Raw genomic sequence first — 23,588 nt, forward strand, 5'->3', positions numbered from 1 at the left:
TCACAATGAGACATTATGATTCAAGCAACTGCCACAAATTGCCATTAGTTGGCACTTTTGTTGGAAGACTCAGTGGAGTGACAAAGAATTGAATGGCCAAGGAGAGAGAATTATCTTTTTCCCCCATATAGAAGGGCTCTCCCGATCAATATTAAGGGTAATATTGGTTGGTCAATGTCTGGAAGTCTGCCTTGATACTGTCCATGGTGCATCAGTTCTGTGGATACAGGACTTCATGATGACATGGTTAAAGTACAGCAGTGTGGAGTCAGGACGTCTGGATTCTTTGGTTCTGACAGAGGTTTGCAGCATGACTGGGCAAGTCACTTATCCTCTCTGTAATTTGATTTCTCCAAAAAGTTGAAGAAAGTGCCAATCATATGGAGTGTTGTGAGGTTAAATTCATTAATGTTTGTTAAGTACTTGGAGCTCCTCAGGTAGAAATTGCTATAGAAGTACAAATTGTTAAAGGAACACTATCAACTTGAAATCTAGTAAATTAAAAAAAAAACCTTAAAAGTGATTTCTGGTACTATACTTGTCTCTGAATCCCTCTACCAATTTTTCTGGTTTTACAAATATATTTCCTATCTTTTAAAATATTTTTCATTCTTCTGTTGCTGTATGGACGACCCACACAAACAACACAGAAAATTACTATAGTATGCACTGAAACTCACTGCACACAGAGTATTGTGAAATGCACAAAATACATAAATTGAAAATTTTTATTTTCTCTAATGTCTTACAAATAAGATCTAAGATTATTATAACTAACAATAAAGTTAAAAATAGCTTCAAAGATGTTATCTATCTGGCATCTTTCAGAAAGAAAGAAAGAAAGAAAGATGAGGGTGCCCTTAATTTTGCTTTTTAACATGGTATCAGTGCACTTGGGTTCTTTGAAATTCTCGAGGACATCCTTCACAAAATTGAAGTTAGTTATAGATTCCATCTATGAAAAAAGTTTCCCTATCAACATTCTGCTCTAATATTTACATCATATAAAATGAATGTTATTGACTCATGTCCTATTAATCAAATCTACAAAACCCCATGAATTCTCTTTCCATTTGTTTGTTTCATCTAGCAGGTATCCTAACACAGCCTGGGCCTTCCGCTGGGACTGTAGTCTTCTTATGGACGGCCAAGAGAACATGATATGGGACAAGAAAGAACAAAACATTGAGCATTCTGAATTATTAAGGGCAAATTCCACTTCAGTCTCTCACTCACTCACAAAGAGATTTCTCACACTCTCATCATTCAGGTTCCCACCACTCACACACCCTTCTGGCTCCTGCCATAGATTCCTCTCCCTATTAGGTTCTTGCCATGAGCTTCCTATTTAAAAAACAAAATTTACATTTTATCTTCTCTGCTCTTGGCCCCTCTAGCATTTTGGCATCTGGTCTAGTGTTCTGTTTCCTCTCCTTTTGCTTTCCCACTATTTGGAGAGGTTAAAGCAGTACTGTGTGTAAAGGCGGCAATCCCAGAACTCACTCACTCATCATCAATTCAGTATCATAATCATCATTAATGTAGCACTTATGAACACCAGTGGATGATCTGAATTCCATTGTGAGAGGCACTGTGAAGATACAAAGATAGTCCCTGCCAAGCCACAACCCACTTTTGGGCCAGACCCACAAATTAAGGACCATTGATCTAGCCCATTCCCTGGATTATGGCTTTAATTTCAGAATTTTATAGGCTTTTGAGATTAATGGAGCTTGATTTTACATAGTACCTTCCATACTTAAAGTATGTCAAAGAGCTTTTCAAAGCAGTGATTTAGATACTGGGAGTGCAGTGACATCATAAACCCAGAAACCAGTCCAGTAACAGCAATTATTAGATCAGCAAAGTGGGGCTAGATTTTCAGAGGAGCTGAGTACCATAGCTCCAACTGGCATCAATGGAAACTGCAGGTGTTCAGCTCCTCTGAAAAATCAGCCTTTTTGTACATTCAGCTATAGCTCACATACAGCCATGGACATTATAATTCTTTTTTTTTTTTAAGTCTGAGAGAAAATAGGTGACTAGACATGAGGGTTATAACCTACTCCTTTTAAAAGGTTCCATGGGATCTTTAACTTCCCTTTCAACAGCCATCAGAAGCAGGAGAACCCCCCACCTCTATTTAATATCTTATCCAAACATTGTCACCTGTAACTGTACAGCAACATGTAGCAATATAATGGAGTGTTCACACTGGGCATGTTTAAATACAATTGTGAGGAATCAAATTAGCTGACACAATGCTGGCCAGGACCGATGGGTCTACACTGACCAGCTAGTGTTGGTTAAACCCTACTGGGGGACAGTTTTCCCAGTGAAGGTAAACCCTGGTAAGAAATTATGAGACCTTAACATGGAGGGATAATTAAAAGGTGGAAATGGAAAACTCGTACCAAGCGGCATTGGATAGTAAATTGAGATGCATCAGATTAAACAGATGATGGTAGTACAGATGAATACTAAATCCTCATTTTAGCTCTGAAATGCCTTCTAGAGGACAAAGCTACTGTTGTTTAACTTAATGTAGTTCATGTTCTCAAATAATTTATTAGTGTTGTGGCTGCTGTGGCATGTTTCCCCATCTCCTCGCTGGATACTATCATGTGTAGTTTCAATAATGTTGGATTTTGCTTATTAATTCATACAATCTGCTACTGCTTTTTGACACTTTAGACAAACTCTGTTTTCTCTCTAAAATGAAATATATTCATTAGTGTATTTTCAAGAACCAGTTTGGATCACAGCCACCTTAGGAAGAATTTGTATTTAAAAATGAAACGATTGACATGGGACATAAATATTTTTGTCTACTCTGGTCAGATTCTTATATGGCCTTCATCACAGTAGTAGATGAGATCCTTCCAGGAGTGCATTGAATAATGTAAGTAGAATCTGCCATGTGTGGTTCTTTCTTTCTCTCTTCTTTTTCACAAGGAGATTTATTTTTTGGGAGGGGTTATCTCTGTTTTTTTTAATAATAATGTAATATATTATATATACACTGCACTATATGTTTATATTAGCAAAAACAAGGTCAAAGAAATGCATCATCTCTTGCAGCTGATGTTGTGATGGTCTTTAGTTCCTGTGGCTGTTTGTTCTATAGTCTTGGACTGGCCCCTGAGAAATTTCTGTCTCCTGCACAGAGAAGCTTTATCTCTAGCAATAAATAGGCAGCTCTGTAATGCCTGAGGAGCAGAGCTCCTGACTACCATTCTCATTTTGGTGCTCAGAGCAAATTTCTGGATATCCAGTGCCCAAACTGCACTTCATGAATTTTACTGGCATGTCCTTATTGATTAAATGATGAGAATTGGTTTCTTTCACACCTCTCAGATGATCCATAGAGGGAGCTGTTAAATCCATTCCATTATACTGCTTGATGTTTTGTGCAAGATGATGTAGAAAAATGGCAACAGGGTAGGAGCCTTGTAGCTTTTTCACCTTCCTCTGGACCACTGAGTAGCTATCAATTGGCCTTTAGCTTCAGGGATCTGATCTTTCATCATTAAGTCAGTGGTTGTTTTGTCATTAACTTCAGGAGTGAAGAACTGGGCCCAGGGATTTTGAGACTATCACCTACAATAATTTTCTTGCAGTTGCAGCCAAGCAAGGTTTGATTGATCTTTTCTGTGTTAAATAAGGTAGCATGCAAAAGTATTGTATCCCTTGATACAGGTAAGTATATGAATGTTGTGCACTCCACCTACAAGTGGTTGTACATATATTCTTTTAAATGCATGGTTATTGTTTAATGAATCCAACTCTAAACTTGTATTTCTTAATGTATGTACCATTTCACTTTAAACCATATATTATTCTTTGATTTTGTGAAGCACAACACAAGTTTGGTAATAACAATATCTTATATACTTATTCTTATGTGGCCCCCATTATCACAGTATCTGAATGCTTCACAATCTTTAATGTATTTATCCTCACAATTCCCCTGGTAGATAGGGAAGTATTATCCCCATTATACAGATGGGTAACTGAGGCACAGAAAGACTAGGTGACTAGCCAAAGATCACACAGGAAGTCTGAGGTATGGCAAGAATTGAGCCCATGTTTCCAAAGTCCCAAGCTCATGCCTGAATCACTGGATAAAAACAACTATTATTGATTATTATTACTATTAATGTAGTGCTATGAATTTTACAGTGGAATTTTCCATTGGTGCCATTGGGGAGTTCTGCTAAAATGGGTCGTATTGTGATGGCACAATACGACCCAATCATTTCAAAATGAAAGTTCTTTTCTTTTAATTTTAACAGTTTTATTATTGTTATAATCGCTATTATTTTAGCAATATAATATCCTTATGTTGTCTCAAGCATAACTCATTCTTTATAAATGCATTGGTGTTTACCACACATTTATATCCATTCCAATCATTCCCTCAGAACTAGACATTAGGAAGTTCAAATCCAAATAGTTTTCAAATCCAAGCTGCCACTTTGATTTCATCACATCAAACCCTCATGGAGATCAAACCTTTGAAATGAGAAAAGATTTTTAATCCAGTTACACCAGATGGGGTCCAACTCTCCAGGTCCTGAGAGCTACAGGATTAGAATTTCTCAAACCTCCCTTCCCCCTACCCACACATGCACACACACAGAGTCACAAACATACACACAAATGTACTGTCTAACTCCTTTAAACATTTTTAATAAGATGTATTCTAAATCAGCCACTGTACAAAAAGTGGGCAGCCTTTCTCTCTCTTTTCTGATCTATGAACATTCATACTCACCATATGGTTATTTCTGGGATTATTTTGCATGTCTTACTTTTATTATTCAATCAAATGATTTCAAGGATTGATGAAATTCAAACTATGACTTTACAGTAAATGTGATACAGCATAAATCTCCATATAATCATGATATTATTTTCAATAGGGTTAAGCAAATTTTGTTTCACACTTTTTTCACTTCCTTTTTACCCATAAATAAAAAAGTGATCTCTGATTCAGTCTGTGTTAAACTTTATTTTTTACACTAAATGTTGCATGGAAGTAGAAACTAGCTAGTTCCTTTATCCTATTTGCAGTTATTAGAGACAAGGGATCATAGTTAATGTCTCAGATTCAAATAATTTTTGGGGGACAAATATTACATTATAAAGCTGAATAATCCACTAGTATAATTATAAGAACTCACATACATTAGCCATGTTTAGCAATTCCTGGATTTTGGTAAATTTGATAAAATCATATTCAAACTATATCCACAAAGTATGTATACATGTATTGCTACTAAATGGTTGGTATGTTGCTCTGTGACCCATGAAATGGGATCAAGAAATTAGTCATGAGCAGAAAGGCAGAATATGAGATGGGTAAAAGCATCAGTGAAAAAACATAAAGCTGTGTTTAGTTTGTGGCAATTGCAGTTGGCATTCCTCCAAGGTATGTGTGTATTGGGAGGAAGGGTTGTATGTCTGTGTATTTTTCATTTGTTTGTTTAATCGTTTTTTTATTGTCTAAATTATCCAGAACTGAGTCGGCAAGAATTGTAGTTGTTTTTCAGCACAATACAATTATAATTTGTATAGTATATTTCATTCAAACTGTATCCCCAAATACTTATATAATGTAATTCCCAAGCTGTATTATAAGCAATGACAGAGGCAGAGACAAACTAACAGAACTAGGTGGGGGAGAAAGTGGTAAACTTTGTGTCACATTGTTACTTTTCCAAGGAACAAAAAGACAGGCAACAAGCACCTTAAAAAAAAAAAAGCAATATCTCTAAACCCCATGTTTACAAGTCATTTTCTTTCCCTCCCCTTGTGAGTGAGAGTAAAGCAGTTAAACTTTCAGCACAATGAGCAAAGGCCCAGATTTATAGGGACCCCCCTTTGCAAGTCCAATTCATGGGCTCCCCAGACCAAGCCCCAGAACTGTCACTCCAAAAGTGGGAAAAGGGGAGGATTGTCTCTTTTTTTTCTCCAAAACCACCATTTATTATTAGAACACAGGCTTCCAAATGGCTAAGGAAAGGAGGGGTAGGGATGGGGGAATTGATATTTCTCCCTTGTGTGGTCCAGCGTATTTAAAGCGGAGGCCTGTCTAGATTTACTGAGAAGGAGGAATGAGCTGATTTAACATGGATTGCAGCACAACTGAGAGAGAGAGGGGAAGAGAAAAGCTTCCAATCAAACTGTGAACTGTTTTGGTGTGTGTATGTGTAGGCATGTGTGAGTGAGTGAAGTGGCCAGTCTCTAGGCACCTCCTTTCTGAGCACTCAGGGCCAGATAATTACTATGACAGACAATTCCCCTTAACCCCATGCTCCCCTCACACACCAAGAGCCTCAATCTGGGTCAAGAAGTAAGAAGAAGGGTTCCCTTGTAGTGAATAACAACAACAAAGCAAAACAACAACCCATTCCCTACCTCACACCAACAAGCAGTAATCAACTGAGGAATCCAAGAATATATAAACACGTTATCTTTAAATGTGAGGGAATAAATTATGCCAGTTTAAGCACTTTCATGACTGCAGACTAGAGGGTTGTAGTGCCTTAATGATACTGATATAGTTTATAGTACACATAAAAAATGTACTGCAGTTTTGGTTGGATATGTTCCTGGAGGTTTCATCACATGACATAATCTTTAAATTAAAGATTAATCTGCAATTCCTGGAGACTCCAGGACTATCCTGGAGGATTGGTAACCCTAACTGATTTAGCTATACTAGTATAGTCGAAACAGTACATATTTTGTGTGTTGACCAGGCTGTAATGTTTTACACCCACTTTGCACACATGTAAATGACTACACAAGGTGCAGGGCAGTAGCAAATCAGCCCTTATTTTTTCCTCCTCTAACATTTACAGAGAAAAATGTCACAGTTTCCGCCCAAAAAATAGATTTACACTAATGTTGCAAAACCAGCATTAATTCTGTATCTATATAAGAGGTGGATACAACACTCCCCCATCCCATGCACAGTCTCTCAACTGATATTATTTGTGCCAAGTAGCAATCTGTGTGGGAGTGTGGAGCACGTGTGATCAGGGGATATAGTTGCTAAAAATTCACAAACTATATCCTCAACGTGCATGTCCTCTCTGTGGAAACACGCATGGAGTACCTGTCAAAGACCAGCAGAACCAATTCTCTGAAGATTTTGAGGGATCAAGCAAAAGAGCAAAACACTTCTGTTCTGTCCTATGTCTGACTGCAGATTTTCTGGTACACATGAGAGCCCAAACATCAGGTGGAATTTGGCTCATGATGTACTGGACTGATATCTTCGTGGTCTTATGCACTGTCTGAATTATCTACATGTCCATTTATCAAGGAGAAAAAAACTACATAAAGATGAGTTAATATTAAAGTATTTGTATTAAAATCTTAAAAAGGTTTTAATTCTTGTTTCTTGCACGCTGAGTCACTGGTGTAACTCACTGCAAAAGTGTGACTATACCTTCAGCTGACTGATGTTTAAAGATATGGAAAAGTTTTCCTATGGAAGAAAATAACCTGTATATATGGGATGCTTTAATAGCCAGCAAACCTTTATAAACTACGGTAAATGAATTATGCAAGCATCAAACCCTCATGCTCTAACCAGTTAACCTGGAATGGATAGAAATAAAGCTACAAAGAGCCCACTTGTGGTACCCTGGCATTGGTGAGCACTGACACAAACAGTCCCACTTATGTTAATGACTCATATGAGGAAGTGATCGTTAACATGAATGAGGGCTATTAAGCAATGTGCAAAAGAATTAAGACAGAAACTGTTGACATGCAAATGATTGTATATTGTATGCTGCAAGCATTTTATATTGGTAATATTTTTGTATGTTATGAAATTTGAGAAACTTTAGATTTGGATCTAACTTGGGTCCATCTTTACTTCTTACCTGTTAAACCATAAAATTACTGCAATCGTGTGATATCAAAAGTGAGTGTAAAACCTTTATGCCATTAGAGAATGTGTGCTTTTAACTCAGCTTTTATTACTTGTCTTAATTAACTTACAAAGCTTCCATAACAAAGACATGCCAAATAGCTGTGACTTGATTGGGGAGGGATAAAGAGGGTTATTTCCTGCAATAAGTGGGTCTTCTGAGCTGGGGAAAGTATCACCTAGAGCAGCAAGAAACCTGCCACTTAATTCTCCCCATTCTTCTTCTCACTCTCACACATGCGGACTCCCATTAGAGCTTGTAAAAGGGCTAGGGGGGTGTATTTATAGTACTGTACTGATTTCTTCTCTCTTGGGGTGGGTGGGGGTGGGGGGAGGGATACAGGGGAATCTATGATGGCCCCAAAGGGTTTTTTAAAATGCAAAAGGCCCAATAAAGCAAAGGGGGTTCTCCCTTCTGAGGCCCCGTCCTGGAAGAAACAGGCATCATTGGCAATGAGAGATCGTAAAACCTCCTGTAACAGTTTCTCTGTCTAACTGAGCTGGTCTGGTGTCATGAGCCAAAAAGCTGGGCTGGGGGAGGGGTGGTCAGTAGCAAGCTCACTGCGCTCAGAGAGAGAGAGAAAGAGAGAGAGGTGGCTGGGCATGGTTGTTGTATAGATTTGGAAGGGAAAGGGAAAGCAGAATGGAGGGGTAGGTGTGTTTGTGTGTAGGGAGGGGTGGCTTCTGTGGCTTGGCCTTGCTTAGAAGAGAAGGAACAAAAGCCTCCATTTTGATGGCTCTTCTTCACTAATACCCCATCAGCTCCATTTACTAACACTCAATAGCTGAGGCCCAACAGCAGCAGTAGTAGCAGCTCCCGCCGAGCTCCCAGCTCCCCCTCAGATGCGCACTTCCCAGCAGAAAGGAGAATGAAGAAGGAGACAGAGAAAGAGAAAGAAAGAAGGCGAGGGAAGGGGGGAGGGTAGGGAAAGAAAAGGGAAAAAACTCTTGCTGACACGGGGCATAACTTAATTTTCACGGTGCCGGGACAGCTGTATCGTGTAATCTGCCATGGCATGCCATTAAAACTTCAATGCCTTTACTGACCCAGAAGGGAAACTCAGACCGTGGAGAGTCTTTTGAAAAGAAGTGGTGATCTTTCACGATTTATGAGCTTGTCTTAAAGAAACAGACTCCACTCACTTTAAATTAATCACTCTTTTCAGGGTACATTGAAATCTGGGGTCTCAGCTGAAGAGTGTGGAGACCTGGTACCTTGTGAATGCCTGCCCTGTCTTTATTATTATTTTTATTTTATTTTATTTTTCTGCCCACTAAAAAGCTTGGAGTGCAGAGGAACTGTATCTTGCAAATTGAGGTGCAAAATCCAATTACACCGACTCAGTGAAAGTTTGAATGGGGTAGCTGTGGGGCTTACACATTCTTGTCCTTCCATACATTGTGCAAAAAGGAAAAGAACCTGAGAAATATGAGGAGTTAAGATCTTGAACACTAATGAAATGTGAGACATCATCTATGATTCAGCAGCTAAAAACAAAATTGCAGCTATTTCCCCAGCACCCATTCTTTGCACAGTCCAGAGAACAAAGAGTTCTAAACTCACCCTAATAAAATTTAAACAATTTGGAAATCATAAAAAATGTCTGTTGTAAGGAAGTGTAGATAAAACACTTCCTTACAGTGTTCCTAGCAAAACAGGCAGGATTTACAACAAGAATTCCCAGGCTAGATCCTCAGCTGGTGTAAATAGGCCTATCTCCATTGTCTTCAGTGGTGCTATGGTGATTTACCCCAGATGAGTCTCCAGTTCCCTCTCTTCAGCACTTGCCACAGAAGATTTCCAAGTTCACTTGGTCAGGAGCATTTCTTTGTATATTTTTTAAAAACTGCAATGATAATAAATGACCATGCAATACAAAGATGCAGAGTAAGGTACCAATAATGTACATTTCCTTACAACTTTCAGTGTCTCTGAGCATCAACACTAATTTGCTCTCTGCAGTGAAAGCATTAAGGGGACCCTCTCTCTTGCAACTTAAGCCAAACAAAAAGCTTCATTAAGGCAGGGTTATTGCTGGAAATAAAAAGTGAGATATGAGAATAAGATATGAGGTCAGAATTAAACTTCTTTGAACATAAGATCTGAATTAATTAGGCAATCACCTACCTTAAGAAACAATTCCAATGACTCTCAAAATGTGCTATCATTCTACTCTACCTTTGCTAGAAGTCCATCTCTGTTCAGCAGCCAGTTTTGCCAGTCCTTTGAATAGTTAATTACGACAAGTATCTTAAGTGATCATTCAAGAGACTGACAAAAATTGGCTGCTCAACAGAGGTGGGCTTCTAACAAAGGCAGAACAGAATGGTATGAAGTACATTTGAGGATTTATTGGAATAATCGCTTATGGTGGGTGGTAAGGTTCCACAAACAAGTTTAACTCTGACCTCATATCCATGCTAATGTTCCACCTACAACCAGAAACCCCCTAGTCCCCATTTACATTTCACCATTTTCCACCCCCATACACTCCATGTTGACATGTGAATCACTATCCAGCCACCACATTCTGTCCACAGATATGCCCATCCTCTGTGCTACCAGTTTGCCAGATTTGGATTTTTCCCTTTACATACGGACAGTCTATAAGCACCTTTTCCCATCACTCATTCCATTATGAGCTAGGTACCAAGTCTTCACTATTCATACTCTATATACAGACTAGAAATCTCATGGTGCCTATCTGATTTCCCCCATTGATTTCCTCCTGGCTAAGTGATCCTGTGCCCTTTAGATACAAACCAGATATACATCTTTACCAGGGGTGAAAGTAATAATAAATTCTTACCGGTACGGGGGCCGGGGCCTAGGGCAGAAGGGGCAGGGTTGAGGAGGGTCAGCCTCCCCCAGCCAGCCCATCCATGCTGCCTGGCCCCTGCCGCCCGGGGCTCTGATGGTGATTTAAAAGGGCCCTTGATTCCAAGCCCCAGGCCCTTTTAAATTGCTGGCCCCTGGGCAGCTGCCCTGTTAGCAGCCTGGGGGTGGGGGGAAAAGGGGCAGCGCCATTAAAGCGCTGCTGTGGCAGCGCTTTAAGGAGGGTCCTTTGCCACGGTTGCGTTTTAACATTGCTGCTCCTTCCCGCCGCCTCCCCCATCAGCAGCCCTGCCAGTATGGGCCCTACCGGCAGAGCCGCTGACAGGGGAGGCAAAAGAGACAGGGATGTTAAAGTGCTGCCATGGCAGTGCTTTAACATGGGCTGCATATGGGCTGGTACTGGCTTCTCCCCGGTTCACCATACCGGCCCGTACCAGCTTACTTTCACCCCTCATCTTTACCCTGTACTCTCTAAGCCGGTGAAGACTGGCCACTTAGATGCAGGTGTCAGTGCATTACACTCACTGAAACAGGCTGAGGCCTTATTTCTTTCCCCGGAGGAAAGTTGTGAGAAAGCACGTGTGAAGAATGTACACGACTCTCTCATTTATAATCAATGGTATGAAAAGTTTCCAGAGTTGCAATACTTTTGAGATCTCCGCTCTCATTACGTGGAGAGCGGGTGAGTTTATAGGATTAGAGTCACAGTTGTGTATTTGTGTTATTTGTATTTGTGTATTCGGCCAGATTCTGGGCTGCATCTCCTGAGCTTCCCTTTTATTCACCCAGCCCTGTTTGAGTAACCTTGAAATCTGAGTATGGTTGAACATTCCTGGAGGATGGAGCACAAGGCACCCACTGGCTCCTCATAACCCAAATTTAGCAAGTTCCATTTCAAGACTCAGAAGGTGAACACACTGGTGCACAAGGACACTAAATACATATTGTTGCCTTATGGCAGGATGCTTACATGCATAGAGAAACGTGGTGATTTAGAGCAAGACCCTCAATAGCACATGTCCACCTGACATCACCTTTGCTACTGTGTGAAGAACAGAAATGAGGAAGCAGAGTTCTCTTTGCATTGTGCAAGAAAAAAGACTTTGTTCAGGAAAACAAAGGAATTAAATAAGAAGCCAAAGCTTGATTGTGCCTAATACACTGAGAAAACTGGTGTTTTTATGTAAATATTGCCCCAGTACGTTGCCATGATCAGTGAGACTTTGAGTTGTTTCCCACATAGAGTATGTGCAGAGAGTGTAGGGAACAATGCTGTAGGTAGAGGTGAGAAGGCAGTTTTAGCTTGTTCAGCAGAGATTTTGAAAACAGTGCTGTATGTATTTGGGAATTCATTTCACTTGCCTATCTGGGTGAGACACTCCTCTTTTTCTCTTTTCTGTGGTCCTTCTTTGGATTTCTATCTGACCCCAAAAGCATGGAGTTGAAGGAAAGATGGAAAATCTCAAGCTATATCCTAACTTGAAATGAAAAACCCAAATGGCAGAACAGAACAGCTGTTCATATAATGCACACAGGAGAGATATAGGTAGCTATTTTCCCATCTATAAAATAGATGCTATAAATGCTATAAAATAGAATGTATGAATGTATGAATCCAGTCAAAATTAAGGTCTAAAGTGTAAATGAATTCTTCCCCAGTAGAATTACTGTGAAGGCTGTTGGTTTTTTCCAAGATGAAGGAAACAAAAGTTATTACATTAAGAATATATTGTTTGATCTTTTAAGGGAAACACGCTACAGTATAAATCAGTGGTCCCCAAACCTTTGAGGGTCGCGCCCACTCTTACCTCTGTCCGCCCCCGCACCCCCGAGCCAGGGCCATGGCTCAGGGGATGGGTGAAACAGACAGGGCAAGGGGGCCGCAGCTAGGGGTGGGTCTGGTGCTGGAAGCAGGGACAGGGATGGAGCTGGAGCCAGAGGCCGAGGCTGGAGGTGAGGGGGCAGTTGTGGGGCTGGAAGCAGAGCTGTGCCGAGTCTGGGGACAGGGACAGGCGTGGGGCTGGGAGCCGGGGATGCAGTTGCAGGTGAGACCAGAGCAAAGGTGGGGGTGGGGAAGGGCTGGGTGGCGCTCCCTCCCCGTGCCCTGTGGGGGCTGACCCAGTTCCCATGCTCCCCCCGAAGGCTCCTCCACACCCCCTTAGTGAGGTGCGCTCCACAGTTTGGGGATCTTTGGTATAAGTCATGGTAATACAAGTTATATACCTCAAATCCATTTCAGGTGGGCACAAAAATCCAGTCTGATATTTTATCTATCATCATAGGCATATATCATTGATAATGTCAAATCAGATCACAGATCTATGAAAGCAGAAGGTTCAATCCTGCCATTTTTAGCGAGCAAAAATTCTCAAATAATCACTGTTTTAAAATTCTGGTTTAAGAATCATGATTCTTGCAAACTACTAACCCAGCTGAGTTAACAAGCCCTGCTAGGTACAAAGCTCAGGTTTAAAGACCCTGTAAGTGGTACAGACACACATGGTAGAGAGTGTAGATTCAGTGAACCGAAAAGCTCAGGTGCAAGAAATCCACAGACACGGCTCCCATAGCAAACTCCAGAAGATAAATAGCTCTTCCTGTTCAAGAAATTAACATGTTCCGCTGCAGGAACTGGTGGACCTTACATAGTCATAAACCAAACTTTGGTTAAAAGAACATCCAAACTGTGCTAGAGAAACCTTCTGGTAGTGGAACAACCATTTATTTTGTCATAATCTGCACATCGCTTTTTATCCTGTTGAGAGTTGCATATACTTAAAAGGGAAGACAAATAAGTGCTAGATGTCTGTATAAGAAAGTCAGAACTTCCAATTCAGGTGTTGCATTACTAATTATAATATGAAATAGAAATGCCTTCATGGGATTTATTGATGAAAAATTTAATTGGTTAATGTTTCTATAATGCATTGACTTTTATGTATTGTTATATACAAATTATTATGATAAAATTTGAAAAACAACTAAGGAAATTCTCAAATTTCTTTTTGCTCAGATAGGTTAGGTGAGAAATCAATATACCTTCAACCAACAGAATCTCATAAGAATACTTTAGTTTGATTTAAAAAAAACCACAGCACTCTGAATGGTTAAAAATCAGGAAATTTGGAGCTAATGGTCCAGATTCAGTTATTACGCACAACATTTAAAATGGACAGCTGCAGGACCTGGTGCTGCCCCAGGGTTCAGGGGAAGGGTTGTGGAGCCTGCCTCTAAGGTAGTCTGCTGCTGGTGGGTGGTGAAAGAGCCAGCACCTCCCCGCTAAATCCTGTTTATTGGGGAGACCATGGAGAATTCTATAAAGACTCATGGTGGAGATAAAGCATTCTGGGTGGTTATGGTGGTGGAGAGAAGAGAGTTCTAGCTCCCCGGAGGTATTTCAATAGGTTCAGCAGTTCTCTGAAAATTCCCATCCAAAGAGACCCTTCAAAATACTTGATGTTAGTCCATCACTTATCAGAAGTAGAGCTTTGGTAAGATTTTTGCAGCTGGAATGAAACCAGTGAATTGTTGGCTCTTTGCTAGGTATTCCCTGTGAGGCTTTAGCCCCTTGGGTCCAGTTTGTTTATGGGTCCACCATTCCTTGGTGGGCTACTGAAGTCACACTAAAAACTATCATGGGGAAATTATTCCCCGGCCCAGAAGTAACACTACATTAGGTCCAGGCCTTGTAGGTCTCAGACTTGAGTCAATTAAAAATCATTCTATTATAATAAAGACTCATTACTTGGTGGGGAGTTCCATTCCCTCACTAGATTTTCTTTATCTATATTGTAGGTCTCTCTGGTGGTCTAGTGGGTATCCTGCATTATGATACAGTCTTGCTATTTTTTCCATAGCAGCCATGATTCATTCAATGCACAGGCTTGACTGTACTCATTGAATGAATTAGGCTGTGAAATGAATGAAGATATTGCCCACAGCATTCAGGGCCATTCATTGCAAAAGTTGGTAACTGGGGGGACAGAGATATGCATGAAAGGAAAGGATTGTTTTACAGTTAAGGTAGTTGACTGGGATCCAGGAGAACTTGGTTATAGCTGTAGCTCTGTCATAGACTTCCTATATAGTGTTGCTGGACAAGTCTCCTATGTGAAAATATTGACAGATATCCACTATTTATGTGTCCTTTATTTTCTGTGTGTACATATTTAGACACCCAAGGTCTGACATTCAGAAGTACTGAGCACTAGCAAGTCCAATTGAAGTCAATGGGAACTATGAATGCTCATCACCTCTGAAAAAATCAAATCTCAGACTGGGCACCCAATCAGCAAAGCATCCAAAATTAGTGGACACCTATACATTTTGACCTTACCCTATTTACTGCCTAAGTTCCACACACGTAAAATGAGGGTAATACTTTCTTATCTCACAATGGGGTTGTGAAGATAAATTCACTAATGTTTGTGAATTATTCAGATACCAGGGCAATGAGTGTCAAAGAAAAGCCTATGAGGAAATTAATAATTTGATATTCAGTGCAGTCTTAGATGGTGTGCAGGAAATAAGACATGGGGCCATAGACTGACTGATGGGGAAAACAGAAATATTGAATAGCTATTTTCTTCACTGAGTACTATCCACTCTGTGCACTGAATGAAGCAGAGGTCTCGTGAGAAAATACTATGTGATCAGGTACCTGAAGACAACATCATAATGCATTTGCACAAGGGGGAACAAATTAAGGGTGCACAGGCAACCGTAATTCTAACACGACTTAACTTTTGAGTGTGTGACTTTGCAATCTTAGTAATATCCTAAGCAGAATGCCACCCATTTTGCATCCATTGCAACCCATACCACTCTTACCACAGGGTTGGATCCTACAGACATGAGTGAGTTCTAAATTAGATCTGGGTGAATAACAATTTTTTTCAGGTCACTGAAAATTAAAAAATATTTGTTTCAGGTACGAAGCAGCTGTAAACCTAGCTGGCCCCTATGCACTTTGTGATGCACCAGCATGACAAAAACCATCCAGAGTGTACTGATGAATCTAGCCATAAACATTAAAATAAAAAAGCAACTTAAGGTTGATCCTTCAAATCTTCAAATCATTAGAAATATCACATGGTAACATGCTGAGTTTGATTAAAAATCATAAATAAACAGTAAACATTAAACAAACACCAAGGAAATTCCCAGATAAAAATTATGTTAAGAAGGAGTTAAAGCTGAGAGTATTTATCAGTAATTTAGAATAAAATACTGGACAGGGATGTTGTAATTATCCCAAAACCAAGTGTTATAAATTCAGAGTTAAGGTTAAATTTCAAGGAAATCCAAATATACTAAGCTTATGGAAATGCACAGTTACGGTACCCAGACAACCTTATTTCTGTCCTATGTTGATGTAATGGGAAATAAAAGAAAAAAAATTGAATGTGTCTTTAAAAATGTGTCTAATCTAATCTGGGACCACTAATGCTAAAATTCCTTAATCATAATCATATAGTTATTGCATGGTGTCACTACAAGGAAGAGTTAAGATTTTCTGGGTGTTCCCACTGTGCATTTCATAATCTTAACAATTTTGTATTTCTTTTAAAATGTAACTTTGCATTTCCTGGATTTATAATGTTGGGTTCGGGGATTTTTACTGAAGCAACCGCTATGTTTAGGTTGCTTAACCCTTTCCATTAGTAAAGATTCTTGCAACCTTTTTTGAGATGTTCTAACACCTCCATTGTTTGCATCAGGCCTTTGCCATTTAACAAGGGAAAAGTGCTCATGTTAGAAAGTGCCTTTTTCTTTGTCCCTGGAAATTCCATTCTGGCGTTGCTAAGTTATAAACTGTTAAAAATTGCCATTTCCCTTTTCTCATTTACAGTCCTCTGGAAAAAGTAGGCAGCCCACCAAAATAATAAATAGCAATCAGCATCGGAGGCCAGACTTATATCACTACCAAAGCAAAATCCACAGCAGACAACACTGTAGTTGGAGCTGCTGGAGCAACTTTAGCTGTGGGAAAAGGGAGTGGGGCTGGGCTTGGCTCCCTTTGCTTCAAAGTATACACTATGGCCCCAGTCACCCATTCCTGCCTCTGTGGGCACTACATGGACCAGGAACTCTCCATCTCTTGGGGAGAGGGAGAGTCAACTGGGCTGGGCTGCCTCATATTACACCCTGCACATGACACCAGACCAACCTCTGGGATAGCAGCCTTCTCCTAACAGTCAACTACCACCTAAAGTGGTTAGTTCTGCAGCTCAAGTGACAGAAGTCTGTAGTACCATGCTGAAGTCTTGCTAATGAGGGAGAAATGTATATAGTGTCAGTAACTGGAACATGGATGGTTGTGCCCAGTGGTTAGAGCAGTAGTGGTAGTCAGGAATCAGAGCCCAGGGTCACAGCTGGAGTCAAAAGCCAGGCACCAAAGCCAAGGATCAAAGCCAAAGTTGGGAATCAGAGCAGAGGGTCAGGGCCAGGTTACCTGGAGTGAAGCAAGGCAAGAACAGGGTTGGGAACAAGCTGGCACAAGAGCTATTGCAGCCAGGGACAAATGCTTTGAACAGTCACTGCCTTGAGAGTTGGTCTGCTCTTCCCACCAATCAGGTCATGTAGCTAATAAGGCAGTTTACTACAGGCTAGTTGTGCTCCTTAGGCTGATGGGAGACTGGCTTGTTGCAGGCCCTGCTTCCTGACATATAGTATAATTTTTTTTCATTTAAAAAGTACATCAAAAGAACATTATTTAGGTAACTAAGTCATATATTTGAAAATTAGGAAATACCAGATATGTGGTTGTCTGTGCTCCATTGTACATATCCTTTAAGGTACAATCTTTAATTACACAATTACACATAGCATTTTTTACGAGACCTCTGCCTCCTTCACTGTACATATTAGATGCAGAAAGAGACAGAATTCTGATTGCACAGGCAACCAGAAATGTAACATTCCTTAACTTCCAAGCTCATGACTTCTCAACCTAACATTCTTTTAATGTACTTGTATAGGGTGTGTGTGTGTGTGTGTAACATAGAATATGGGGATTTTATTCAGCTTTCCCTCTGGAAGGGGAGTGGAACAAAAAGCAGCAGCAGGTAAGGGGTACAGCACATCTGTGGGTACTCTGTAGGGAGGGGCTATCCTGGTGTGGGAGAGGCCTGGCAGCTTTCTTCAGCATTGTTCCTCTTCAATCCCATCAAGATTAATTGTGACTGTGCCTATATTAATTTATGCCAGTTCCCTCACTGCAATGTGTGGCCATCCATTTTCGGGGGGGAGGAGGGAGAGAGGGGAGCTTGAGGGTGTAGCCTATTGGTATAGGTATTTGCTAGGTAAGGCATAGCCATAAGTTACGGCAGTAAAGCAATGAGCCTGCTTCAGGTGTGTATCCTATAAAACATTGGCTTAAGCAGTTAGCATAAGGCTTTGAGGCCTGTGAACTTCGGCACAGATAAATGACCCAATAGTTATCCTGAGTTTTGGGGAACTGGGAAAGGGGAAAGTTTATAACAGGTAACCTCAAAAACATGGAACTGACACTAGCTTTGGGATACTTTAGGATAGGAACGTCTGTAGGTGTCTGACCACAAAAGCACCATGGTAACGAATTGATGTATATGATCATAAATTGAGATGATTAATACACTATCCTATAAGAGAAAGGCACCCCTACATTAGTAGTGTGAGGAAATACAAATGAGGAAGAGGGGAGAAAGCCCTACTAAATATGCATTAGACGTAACAGCATAAGCGTAACACACTACAAAAGTTGTATCCCAGCTGGTGTGCTGGGGGAAGGGAGAGATGTAGCCTTTGGGAGGTGCCAGGATGACAATGTTGATGAGGAAAGTGATGGTGCTGAGGAAGGTGATGGTTAACATGTCAGGTTGTTCTGCAAGGGATGTTGTGAGTATATGGATGTTCAGATGCACATTCTGTATTATCTCTATCTACCTTGCTGGCTGAGAGTGTTGGTGACTTTGCCAACTGTATTAATATACTATTACAAATACAGAAGGATTTTCCTAAGTTTGAGTTTTGCAATCATGCACATCAGGGCTCCCAGCTGAACAGTAATTTTAATAATACTTGGCCTGACCTTGGGACAAGAACCTACCAAACCTCAGAGTGTTAGTGAGAATTCGTAAGTAATCACTATGATTAATACACATCTCATAGATCAGGCAAGAAGGGGCAGCAGCATTCAAGGATAACATGGGAGCACAGCTCCTGTGTGCAGATGGAGGTGGTGGTGAAGCACAGGGGCTTTGTGCAGATGGCTCTGGTTTCTGGCAGGTCTTGGGAGATCCAGAGGTTTGGGGGGAGGGGAAATCCTTTTACTGTTCTCTTGTATGGGGGAAAATTATCAGTCAGAATGTCAGAGAATTCAAACTTGCTGCTTTTCTGCCTCTCCCTGCCTCCCCATGCCCAAGTAGAGGACAATTTGCCCCTTAGTTCTCTAAACTTTTCCTAGTATGTTGGTCTGCATATCTCTAGATCCTTATAGATTTAGGGAAGCTTAAAAGATAAAGTACATGAGTGAAATCCTAGCCCCATTGAAGTCAATGGCAAAACTACCATTGGGCCAAGATTTCGCCCATATGTGACTTTAAAAACATGGAACAGAAAATATGGCATTTTCTCACACACAGTTAATCAGAATGGAGGTGTCTGGGTGGTACAACATATTTTCATGATAATTGAGGGAGCAGGTTGGTGGGGTTTTTTTGTCCTGGCCTGCAGTCTAATTGGTACTGTATGCACACAAAAAGCTAGGTACAAAACCCCCCCAAAAAACAAAAAAATGTTTTTTATCAATGACTGGAAATAGTATAATAAAGTTCAACATTCTCCCAGGGAAAATCATACCAAAAATAGTACCAGGATACTATCAGAGACAGAAGTAGCCAAAAATGGATGTGACAGAACAATTTGCGAAACTCAGTTACAAAATATCACCAGGACCTACTGCATTCATCTAAGAGTTATAAAGAACAAAATAACTAACCAGGTGGGCTACTATCAAAAATATATAATTTAGACCCCTCCAAAATACAAGGACAAAAACTCAACTGCTATACTGAAGGGTAGTTAGAGTTCTACCCTTCTTTAAATAAAATGCTAGGGATTCTAGAAATTATAGACTAGTGAGATGGCACACAAAATTATACAGGTTTGTCAACCTCAGGAGGATTGTGGGGAACTCCAAGAAGAGAACAGGCAAAAAAAAAAAAAAAAAAGGCTACATGAAATTCATTGCTGACAAGATAAAGGTAGTACACATTGCAAGCAATATTTTAAACTACCCATCCACTCAGACTGGTTCTGTGTTAATTGTAACCTCTCAGGAAAATAATCCAGGCATCATTGTGGAGAGGCAGTAGAGCTGAGTTTTCATCCCAGATTACTCTGATTCAGACAGGGTAGGATTTGAAACTGGATGTCCTGTATCCCAATTCAGTGCTCTAGCAACTCTCTGTCCTCACCTGCCCCGCCAACTCTTCTGGTTTTGCAAATATGTTCAAAAGATTTTGTTTTCATTCTAATGCAAAATTAAAAGAAATTTTGAAACCTCAAAAGTAGCTAAGAAACCAATTTGTCATCCTCTGGTCATCTCTATTGCTTGCCCACAATGACACCTGGATTATTTTCCTGAGAGGTTACAACTAAATCAGAGCAGAGTTTTTCATCCCAGATCACTCTAATTCAGGCAGAGCAAGGGCTTGCACCTAGGTTTCCCAGATTCCAAGCCAGTGTCTTAACCAGCAGGTTAGAGAGTCTGTCTCTTGTGCTCTCTCTCTCTCTCTCTGTCTCGAGCCAAAAAGATTTGGGTTTGACAAAATTTGGGTAGAGATAGATTCCAGAATGAGCTAGACAAATTGGAAGATTGGGCCAAAAGAAATCTGATGAGGTTCAACAAGGACAAGTGCAGAGTCCTGTATTTAGGAAGGAAGAATCCCATGCCACTACAGGCTGGGGACCGACTGGCTAAGCAGCAGTTCTGCAGAAAAGGACCTGGGGATTACAGTGGATGAGAAGCTGGATATGAGTCAGCAGTGTGCCCTTGTTGCCAAGAAGGCCAATGGCACATTGGGTTGAATTTGTGGGAGCATTGCCAGCAGATTGAGGGAAGTGATTTTTCCCCTCTATTCGGCATTGGTGAGGCCACATCTGGAGTACTGTATCCAGTTTTGGTCCCCCCACTACAGAAAGGATGTGGACAAATTGGAGAGAGTCCAGCGGAGGGCAACAAAAATGATTAGGGGACTAGGGCACATGATTTATGAGGAGAGGTTGAGGGAACTGGGATTATTTAGTCTGCAGAAGAGAAGACTGAGGGGGGATTTGATAGCAGCCTTCAACTACCTGAAGGGGGGTTCCAAAGAGGATGGCAGATGTTCTCAGTTGTGGCAGATGACAGAAAAAGAAGCAATGGCCTCCAGTTGCAGTGGGGGAGGTCTAGGTTGGATATTAGGAAACACTATTTCACTAGGGGTGGTGAAGCACTGGAATGGGGTACCTAGAGAGGTGGTGGAATCTCCATCCTTCATGGTTTTTAAGGCCCGGCTTGACAAAGCCCTGGCTGGGATGTTTTAGTTGGTGTTGGTCCTGCTTTGAGCAGAGGATTGGACTAGATGACCTCCTGAGGTTTCTTCCAACCATAATCTTCTATGATTCTAAAATTTAAAATGTTCTGACCAGCTCTGCGAGTCAGTGAAGATGCCCAAGCTATGTGAAGTGGCAATCAAAAAAATGAACATGTCAGGCTGCATTAAGAACAGATAAGAGAAATATGGGAAATATTATATTATATACATCAATAAGGTGCCCTGAGCTTGAATATTATATTTGGATTTGGTCACTTCATCTCAAAGAAAAAGACAAAGTAAATATAGAAAAGTCCATACCATGGCCCCAAAAATGATTAGAGGCTTGACAGGGATTTCAACCAATGAGAGATTAAAACTACTACGTCTATTTAGTTTAGTAGTTTGCAAACTTTTTTTCAATGAAGCTCCCTTGTGGTGGACGTAAGTCTTCATAACACCTCCTGGCATGCTCCACTACAGATGCCAGTGTTTTGCCTTTCTGTCTATTTCTTGTCTTCAGTCCCTGAATATTATATTTATATTTTCCCTGCCACTCCTACCTGGTACCTTTCTCTATGCACAGCTTCTTGCCTTATTTTTCTTTTCTGTGATTTTTTTCACTGTATATTTTTATTACTATTCTGCTGGTGGCTTCACTTCATCATCCCTTCCCCAGCCTCCCACTCACCTGAAAGACTACATGCTGCTGCTTGGGGTGGGGGCCTTTAGAGAGCGTTGTGAGGCTGAGGTGCAGGTACTCCTGCTACTGAGCTAAGTGCTTTGGTAGCAGAGAAGACAAAAGAAGTTTGGGTTGCATCTGGCTACATTAGGTCACTACAAGAGCACAGAGGGAAGATGGATGTGCAGTGTGTGGGGGGGGGGCACATTTGCAATGGAGGCAGGGCAAATACACACACACAGAGATAGAAAATTGTATCAAAAATAACAGTCTGCCAAACAAAAATGGCATTTTGATTTGTAGTTGCCAGATGGAGAAGCTGTGCCATGGTTTGAAAGATTTTTTCCTAGCTAAGCTGTGGACCAGTTTGTAGAGGACTATCCCTGAAAGTGCGGTGCTTCTGAATTGAAATGAGTAATTTAGATGCTTAGTACTTTATCTGTATAGCCCCTTGAAAGCATAAAGTGCTACATAAGTGTAAAGTATTATTATATTCAAATAATCAAAATACACAAAGTAACAAATATTCAACGCCTGCCCCCAAGAGAAACACAAATACCCGTACTGTTCTAATACATGCTTCATTTTACAGATCTGCTGCTGAAGTTTCTGACTAACGGTAAGTTATTTGTTCAGAAAGATTTTATGGAGCTCATAAAAACTCAATTACAGTTTTAAAATAACTTGTAGTTTTTCTGTAACATGATGCTGCCATCTCAGTTCCCAGAGGGTATATTAAATTCAAGTAGCAATAACAAATCATTTAAGCAATAAATAAATAACCTGAGACTGTGAGTTGTTAAGAGTTAATAGTCTCCCATACACTCAATAGAGGCTGAGGCTCCACTCTATTAAAGTGACCCCCAGGGCCATGGGCCAAATTGCACCCAGTTGTTTTGTGGAAGGTATTCATCCCTCACACATTCATTTCCTTCTTTATGTTGTCTCTTTTCATCAGGGAAGGCACTCTGCAGTCTCTGAGACCAGAGAACAATTACGGTACAGTCTCAGAGAAAAGAAAGAAAACTGGGGTCATAAATATGTTAAATGAGTGCGTGGGTTTAAGTGGCTTTGTAAACTAAACACGAAGGAAACCGCAGACTAATTAATGAATATGAAGCAGCATGATAGCAATGTTTTAAGAGGAAATTCACATTTCTTTCTCCCCTAAAGTTTTTTAAATTGTTTTTTCTCTTCTTTTTTTTTAACATTCATTCCAGCAGGATGATCACGACACGCCAAATACTTACATTTTCCTGAAACAGTTTTCATGTGGGAACTGGTTTCAGAGATAATTGAACTGATAACTCACTAATAACATTTTCTTTGGAACTGAATTCTTCTTTTCACAAAGTCGAATCATTTACCATGATAGTGAAGTTACACAAAATTACAGGAAGATTTAGGACTCCAACCAAGATCATTGTGATTAGTTTTACATTATAGGTCAAATCCTGACCTGATTTATATCCTCCACTAACATCAAAAGTGATTGCACAGGCTGTCAATTAGGACAGGATTTGCCCCTACAGTCTTTCCTCAGTCCTATCTGTGTGTTTT

At 40.5% G+C, this 23,588-nt stretch overlaps 1 long non-coding RNA gene across 1 annotated transcript; it reads left to right on the top strand.

Annotated features, from left to right (window-relative positions):
- Positions 1-2,268: 2,268 nt before the first annotated feature.
- On the top strand, positions 2,269-23,083 carry LOC120408719. Its single transcript, XR_005600913.1, has 5 exons — positions 2,269-2,351; positions 2,842-2,902; positions 3,563-3,635; positions 22,621-22,647; positions 22,987-23,083. It is a non-coding gene; the product is annotated as an uncharacterized LOC120408719 (long non-coding RNA).
- The last annotated feature ends 505 nt before the right edge of the window (positions 23,084-23,588 follow it).

This window comes from Mauremys reevesii, linkage group 6 (assembly GCF_016161935.1).
Source record: "Mauremys reevesii isolate NIE-2019 linkage group 6, ASM1616193v1, whole genome shotgun sequence".
NCBI lineage: Eukaryota > Metazoa > Chordata > Testudines > Geoemydidae > Mauremys > Mauremys reevesii.